The sequence below is a fragment of the Condylura cristata genome, unplaced genomic scaffold (genome assembly GCF_000260355.1).
Source record: "Condylura cristata isolate star-nosed mole 26May11 unplaced genomic scaffold, ConCri1.0 scaffold00059, whole genome shotgun sequence".
In the NCBI taxonomy this organism is placed as follows: Eukaryota; Metazoa; Chordata; class Mammalia; order Eulipotyphla; family Talpidae; genus Condylura; species Condylura cristata.
Genome location: NW_004567160.1, coordinates 378,504 through 385,739, shown reverse-complemented (window position 1 = coordinate 385,739; position 7,236 = coordinate 378,504). Strand labels below are relative to the sequence as shown.

The 7,236-nt window shown below is 34.5% G+C and overlaps 1 long non-coding RNA gene across 1 annotated transcript in view; it reads left to right on the top strand.

The window, feature by feature from the left end:
• The first annotated feature begins 3,836 nt into the window (after positions 1–3,836).
• Positions 3,837–7,236, top strand: part of LOC105854571 — a 103,788-nt gene continuing 100,388 nt past the window's right edge. Inside the window, exons 1-2 of the long non-coding RNA XR_001146205.1 lie at positions 3,837–4,139; positions 5,759–5,895. This is a non-coding gene — a long non-coding RNA (uncharacterized LOC105854571). The remainder of the gene's footprint in view (positions 4,140–5,758; positions 5,896–7,236) is intronic.

Below are 7,236 nucleotides of genomic sequence, written 5' to 3'. Positions count from 1 at the left end.
GCATTCCACTCCTAGGAATCTACCTAAAGGAGACAAAAACATTAATTCAAAAAGAAACATTCATTCTTATGTTTATGGAAACACTGTTTAATTGTTAAGACATGGAAACAACCTTAATGTCCTCAAATAGCTAAATGAATCAAGATGTGGTATATACACACAATGGAATCAATTATCAATTATCACACACAATTATCAATCAAAAAGTAGAAAATCATGTCATTTGTGGCTACATGGATAGAGCTGGAAGGGACTGTGTTAAGTGAAATAAGTAAGAAACAAAAATAAATATCAGATGTTTCCACATATAGGCGCAATATTGGGAATCCAAACAAAGTGTGGGGGGTGGGGAAACAAAATTTGCAAACTGACCATAGATCTAAGTTACTCAGAAAAGGAGATGTAGAATAGGGAGAGGGATCAAAATAGGAGAGGGAAGAACACAAGAGACTACGGTGATGGGTCACATATGAGAACTACTTAACTACACTGAGGGAAGAAATCAAATATTGTACAAAAATGAACAACTATAGATTTATAATTAAAAAATAAAATCTAAAAAAAATTAAAAGACTTATGTGACATGTATATACAATTAAATTACTGTTCAACAAAATAAAATGTCAAAATCCTGACATTTGCAACAACACAGTTGGACCAAGTGCTAATTGTGCTTAAATAAACCACATAATTTCACTCATGGGGTAAGCAGACTGAAAAAAATAATTGAATAAATTAAAATAAAAACTACCTTTTTGGCTACAGACCATATTGTGGCTTCCAGAGATGGGGGAAGGTGGGTGAATAAATAAGGAAATATGGGACTTGATATGGTCAAAATGAATTTGGATTTTAATATATTGTGCAAACATGCTCAGTCTCAACAGTAAACCCCTGAAATATATATAATATTAAAATGCAATGGTATTTCAATAAAGTAATTTAAAGAAATAAGCAAATTAAAAACTAAACACCCAAAATGAAAAGATTCCTATCACCCATATGTGGGTTCAGTTTTGTTTTTTGTTGTCATCCTTTGATCACCTTAAATTATGAATGAAATTCTGGTAATTAGCACTTCTCAAATCTGTTTCTAGATCCTTTGGCCAATCAGTGCCCTTATCTGGTTTTCTAATTCACAATTATTTTATCAGTAATGTTGAAATAAAAGAAGCTAAAAGGTTTTAGTTTTCCTTTCCACATTTTATACACATAAAAAATCTAGTTGTATATAATGCTTGTCAAGGGCTGGAGAGAGTGAAAAATGAAATTTTGTTTAATGAGCATGAAAAATATTCTGGAGATTGGTTTTACAACAATGTGAATATATTTAACGCTAGTGAACTGTATACTTAAAAACAGTTAATATGGAAAATGTTATATTATACATATTTTTCCACAATTAGAAATAGATAAGTCCACTTAAAGTATAAAAAGTCCAGGGTGATTGACGGCAGCAACAATAAATGAGGACTATTTTCACTTGAAGTCAAATTGTTACTGAAAGCTGGTCTCTGTTCCCTCAGCCAATAAAAGGAAACAGTTTGAGGAAAAGGAAAGTGTCATTTTTTTGACAAATGAGGTGGGTAGCAGACTCAAGTCTGAAAGACCACTGTCCTCTCTTCAGCAGGCTACAGGGATATTTATACAAAGCTAAACAAAAGGGTGGAGATGGGCAAGGGACTGAAAGAGGGAGAGAGCAGGAGTCAGCATGTAGATGGAGACGGGTGGACACCACTTGCTCTTTTTCACCTGCTTTTTGACTACCCTTTCCTTGGAAAACAAGAATGTAAACCTTTCAAACAAGGGAAGACACATTGCATGGAACAGGGAGTGACAAACTTGTTAATGATTATCTGAGAGAACAGTCCAGTCATAAAGAAGACAAACTTGTCAGAGAGGGAAAGAATAACTTGCTGATGCTTATCTGAGAGACCAGTCATTTGTAACTGTATCAAAGAAATTACCATAAATCAAACTTAACTGGATTTGATTTAATTTTTAATTTCTGTTATTTTACTGAATAGGTACATGTTTTTCAATTTACTAAAACTATTGCTGTAGAACAACTTAATTTCAACTTTTGCTCTTTAGTGTCCCAGATTTAGTTACCCATGTAAAAAGATTGCAAAAAATGTTATTTCATTTACTTTGGGAAATATGGATTATTCTGCAATTTAAAACAAAACAATACAAGATTTGACATGTATAAGTAAGCATGAAGTATGAAATTTACTGAGATGAAGAAGACAAGGTGGGTAACAATTGTGAAAGATTAGGGATTGAACTAATGGTTCTCAGCAGGGATGATTTTGCCCCACAGGGGATATTTGGCAGTGCCTGGAGACAGTTTGCCTATCACAACTATTAAAATTTAAAGTGAGGCCATATTTGTTGTGGAGGCCTGCCACGTTAATATTAATGACAACAAAATAAACTTTGGGTTAGAGTTATCTCCTCTAATTTTGGCCACTGTCTTAGCATAAGACTTCTTTCTCTTCCCTTTTCTCTGCTCAATATCTGTTTAGCCCACTTCTCATTTTTCTACATTTTTTTCTTGGGGTATATCACCCATGCCCCTGATTTCCATTACCGCATCTATGTTGCTGATGTTTAGTTTAGCACCAAGTGCTCTTAAAGCAGTTTATTTTGGTATCCCCGTCACATTTTTTTCATCAACCGCTCTTCATTTCTTGTCTTAATTAGTAGCACCTGGTAGAAAAACACAGGATCACTTATTTTCCAAACATTTACCAAGCACCTAGTTCATGTAACACTTGATGGTGGTAGTTGGATAAAGATAATGATACTACAGATGAGTTATTAAAGCACAGCAAACACATTATTTCTAATTATGGTTGAAAACTAAAGCCCCCAAATATTTAATTACTTAATTGTCACAAAGCTGGTAGTTCCTTTTTTAAAAGTCAGGTCTATTTTGACATTAAGGACTGAACTCACTTCATTAAACAAACAAACAACACAACAAAGCAACACTGAGAACTAAAGGGAGAAGTGTGAACTAGTTTGTCAATTGCCCAAGGGGTGGCAGTTAAGTCAATTTTAAAGGTGAAGGTCTGAGATACTCCCCCCAGCCTTTTCTTAACTAGTTAGCACACTATTCTGACTACTTACCATATATCATAGAATATAATACCCCACAAAATAATTTTCCATATCTCTAAGGAAAGAAAAAAAAGTACGTTATCAATTAAAGTATGACATGTCATATACTATCAGAAATCGCTAGATTTTGAAACATGAAATTTGTAAGCCAACAAAGACTTCTAATTGTTAAAATATAACCCCAAAATGTGATCTTAGAGTCTATGATCTATGACGAATTTATTTTCCACATTCTATTTCCACGGTCTCTGCTAGTGTGCTATTCTGCTCTTAGTCAACTAACAGCCTCCTTAATATTGCTTTTTAAACGGTTGTAGTTAGTGTCATGGGTGTGCAACTGCAAATAGATTGTAAAGCCCTAAATTCTTCAATAATTTCTTTGTTCTCAACCCTACCCCCACCCCGTGTCTTTCCATAATCTATGCCGTTTACCAGTTAGGAGTAAATCTGAATTTCTTAACCAATCTTAAAATTGCATACTTTGCATGACTGTCTCGTTAGATTTAGTTACCTTTTGGGTAGGGACGATGGAAACACATTATATTAAATATACTCATCGTTTTGTTAAGATCTATCCTTGCAGAAACGTCAAAATTGAGTGGGATAGGGAACCCGGGCAGAGGCAGAGAGGGTATATACGTCTCAGGATACAGGAAATACGGTAAGAACGAAACCAGGAGGAAGCTCTGAGCCTGTAGGGGACCCGCCGCCATCTCTGGTCTCTTGGCCTCTCCAAGGCCCACCGGAGAGAGCTGACGTGCGGTTCCTATAATCCTTATGGGGGACCAACCTTGTACTTCTGGGAGATCCACGCTCCCACCTGGAAACACACGGGAAATCAAGCCTCCCAAAAAACGCTGCCTCCTAGCTCCGCGGTGGGATTATCCTGAAGGAACCCCCGACCGAGGTAGTAACCCTCTCCCCTCAGCACCTCCTCCTGCATCATCCGGCCTGAAATCGCATCTTCCTCCTCCGGAGAAGTAGTAGAATATACTTCTCCCAATCCAAACCAGGTTAGACTCTTTATTTTGCATCTGGGACGTTCAGGGTCTCCGAAACTTAATTATGCATTTTCCCAGAACTCTCCGTTTCCTTGTTCTCTCCGCAGTTTGAAATTGAAAGAACATTATTCTTTGATGAAATATATATGAGTGAAATTATATTTAATATACTAGTTGTGATAATTGTAGTTACTTATTTACGGAAATAAACGTAAGTCTTTTGATGTGCTTGAAAGTAATTCAGTGAGGTGGCGGTGGGGGGAAGGGCTTAAGCAAAATATGAGTTGATAATTTTTAAAACTGGGTGTTGTGTTCATGGGAACTATTATACTATTTCATCTACTTTTGTGTGTATTTGAAACTGGCATTTAGAGAAATGTTTGTTTCAGATCAATAACAACTATGTATTGAAAGCCTAATTCCTATGCCTAGTTCTGTAATGACAGGATGACAGGGTGTATGATAAGGTGAACTTTCAGAAGTGTTCCTTTGTGTGTGCTTTGAAATTTAATTAGTAAAAACCTTATAGATAAGTGCTACAGTGTTTGCTTCAAGGTATTCAGAAAGCACTGAGAATACAGCAGCTCATTTTGCCTGGTAGTAATCATGAGTCATTAAAGAGGGGAAACTTTGGGTGGGCCTTAAAGGGTGAGTGATACTTGCCATGTGGAGGGAGTGGGAATAATTTTAAGGGATAGTGTTTTTAGAACAGCCAAGGCAGCTTTTTCTGGGATAAGCTTGGTTATATCTTGGAGCCTGAGAAGTACTGCGACAATAGTGTTGAAAGGCCTTATTTGTTGTGCTATTGAAGTAGGCAGTATCCATAAATAGTAACAACCATTGTTTCTTTGAGCAAGTGATGTATTTTGGGGGCCTACTGTTTACTCTCAGAGAAATAATCTTTTATTTAGGTGAATTTACAAAATGCCAAAATTAAAACCAAATTTCACAGATCTTTATAATCTGAAGGAGATTATAGGCAGCCTTTCTTTATTCATGCAATAAATCTTAATGGACTCCTTTCTGGACTAGGCATTGTGCTGGGGGCTGCATAATGATGATGACAAGGCATAGTACCTGGTATATAACAAGAGTGAAACAGACATTTAAATAAAAATCGGTGAATGACAGTGGCGACTAAGAAAATTCTGCATTTAGGACTTGGTGGTATTCCTTAGAAAAAGAATGAATGCTATTTTACTTAATAGCAGTTTCATCATCATACTTGGTCTGACTTCAACTTTACTTTGTCTAAAGGGGTAATGGTAGTGGGTGTGGTGGGAGGAGGCAGAGGACAGCAATATTGAGATTAAAAGCAATGGAGGTTGTATATGGCAAAAATGTGCAATAGGTACATAACACCTCCAGTGATTACAATCATTGCAAAGTTCAATAATAGCAAATATTCACTGTACATTTTTAATGTGCTGGATATTATTCTAAAGTAGTTAACAGACTCTGTGATCTTCACTGCTATTCAATAGGCCCCTCCTAGTATTACATATAAACTTTTTACAGGAATATATAGCTGAAATGGGAGTATAATGGAGCATAAGGTCTTGAAGGAGAACAGGGAAAAGAGATAGACAGTAACAAAAGAAATGATTTCACCTTATTTTACTATTTTTCAGTTTTTGAAAGATAACAGTATGACTTCATCTCTTTGGTGCATTCATAAAGTAGTTCATCCAGAGAAGACAATGAAAATTGTTGACAATACCATCCTGCTGCTTCTGATGCCTGGAACCTGGAAGTTGTGGTTTTTAAGGTAATCTCTTTAGCAAAACCTTATTAAGAGAGGAAGAGAGATGAGAATTGATTATAACACGAGTAAAAATAACTAGCTAAACCAAATATCTAGCACCAAATATAAAATTGAAACCATTTTCTGCGTTATATAAAACCATGTTTACCAATAATAATAATGTAACCTATAAGATATTTTATTAGATTCACTCCTAATATTGTTTTGTTGTTATAATGAAATGTATCTATTTAGCTAAATTTTCTAATTATTGCTGGTAAAGGGAGAGTAACTGATATTTTACATAGTGATTTTCTATGCTTCGGTCTTCCGGAATTATATTTGTTCTAATAATTTATGTTATTTTTGATTATCTGTTCATTAATTATATTGTGAATAATGGTAGTTTCTTCCTTTCCAATATTTATTTTTTTTACTTGCTTTATTGTGCTAGCTAATAACCAGTGCAATTAGAGAAACAATGAGAGTATTCCTTTGTGTTGATGCTGAATTTATAATAGAATTCTACAAATGTATCACCAGTTTACATAGATTTTCTTTTTCACATTTTCAGTTTCTCTGTAATTGAGGTAACATTGGCTTATAAAACTGTATGATTTAGGGGAAGAGATTCACATTGCAACAAAAAAATGTTTGCAGACATTGGTGGGATCTATTAAAAATCATTGTGAAATCATTTGTTCAACCTTATTTTCTACTCTAAAATGTTTAATGATTTTTACCCTTTTTGTAAGAAGAAGCAACGTTATACAGTGTTCTTTCAGTAGATTTTGAAAATATAAAACTTTCAGTAAATACAATATTGTGATTATTTAATGAAAGAAATAAATTATGGAGTTATTGTTGATATTTATATTTGTATTTTTAAACTGTTTAACACAATCTAATTCTACACTTAAAAATTTGGTGTAACAAATAACTTCCATGTACCTTTTGCACAGATTTACCAGTTAATATTTTGCATTTTATTTTATTAATTTCAATTTCTGTCTCTGTTTTCCCCACTCACTCTACCTCTGCTTTCTCCCCTTTTCACTTTCCCCACTAAGCCCTCTCTTCTTTATCTTCCCTTCTTCCCTTTTTCTCTGTTCCTCACCTCTCTGAATTATTGGAGAGTACTTAACACATGTCATACATATCATGCTCCTTTAACTGTGAATACTTGGCTATGTATTTCCTTAGAAGAATTATTTTCTCTTACATAACCATAGTGTGTGTCAAAAATAGAAATTTAGCATTGTTCCAGTTCTTTTTTTTTTTTTTTTTACATTAGCAATCATTGTCAGGAATATCCACTCATACTTATAGTAAAAGAATGAGTTTTGGAGAACATATATTTCAACT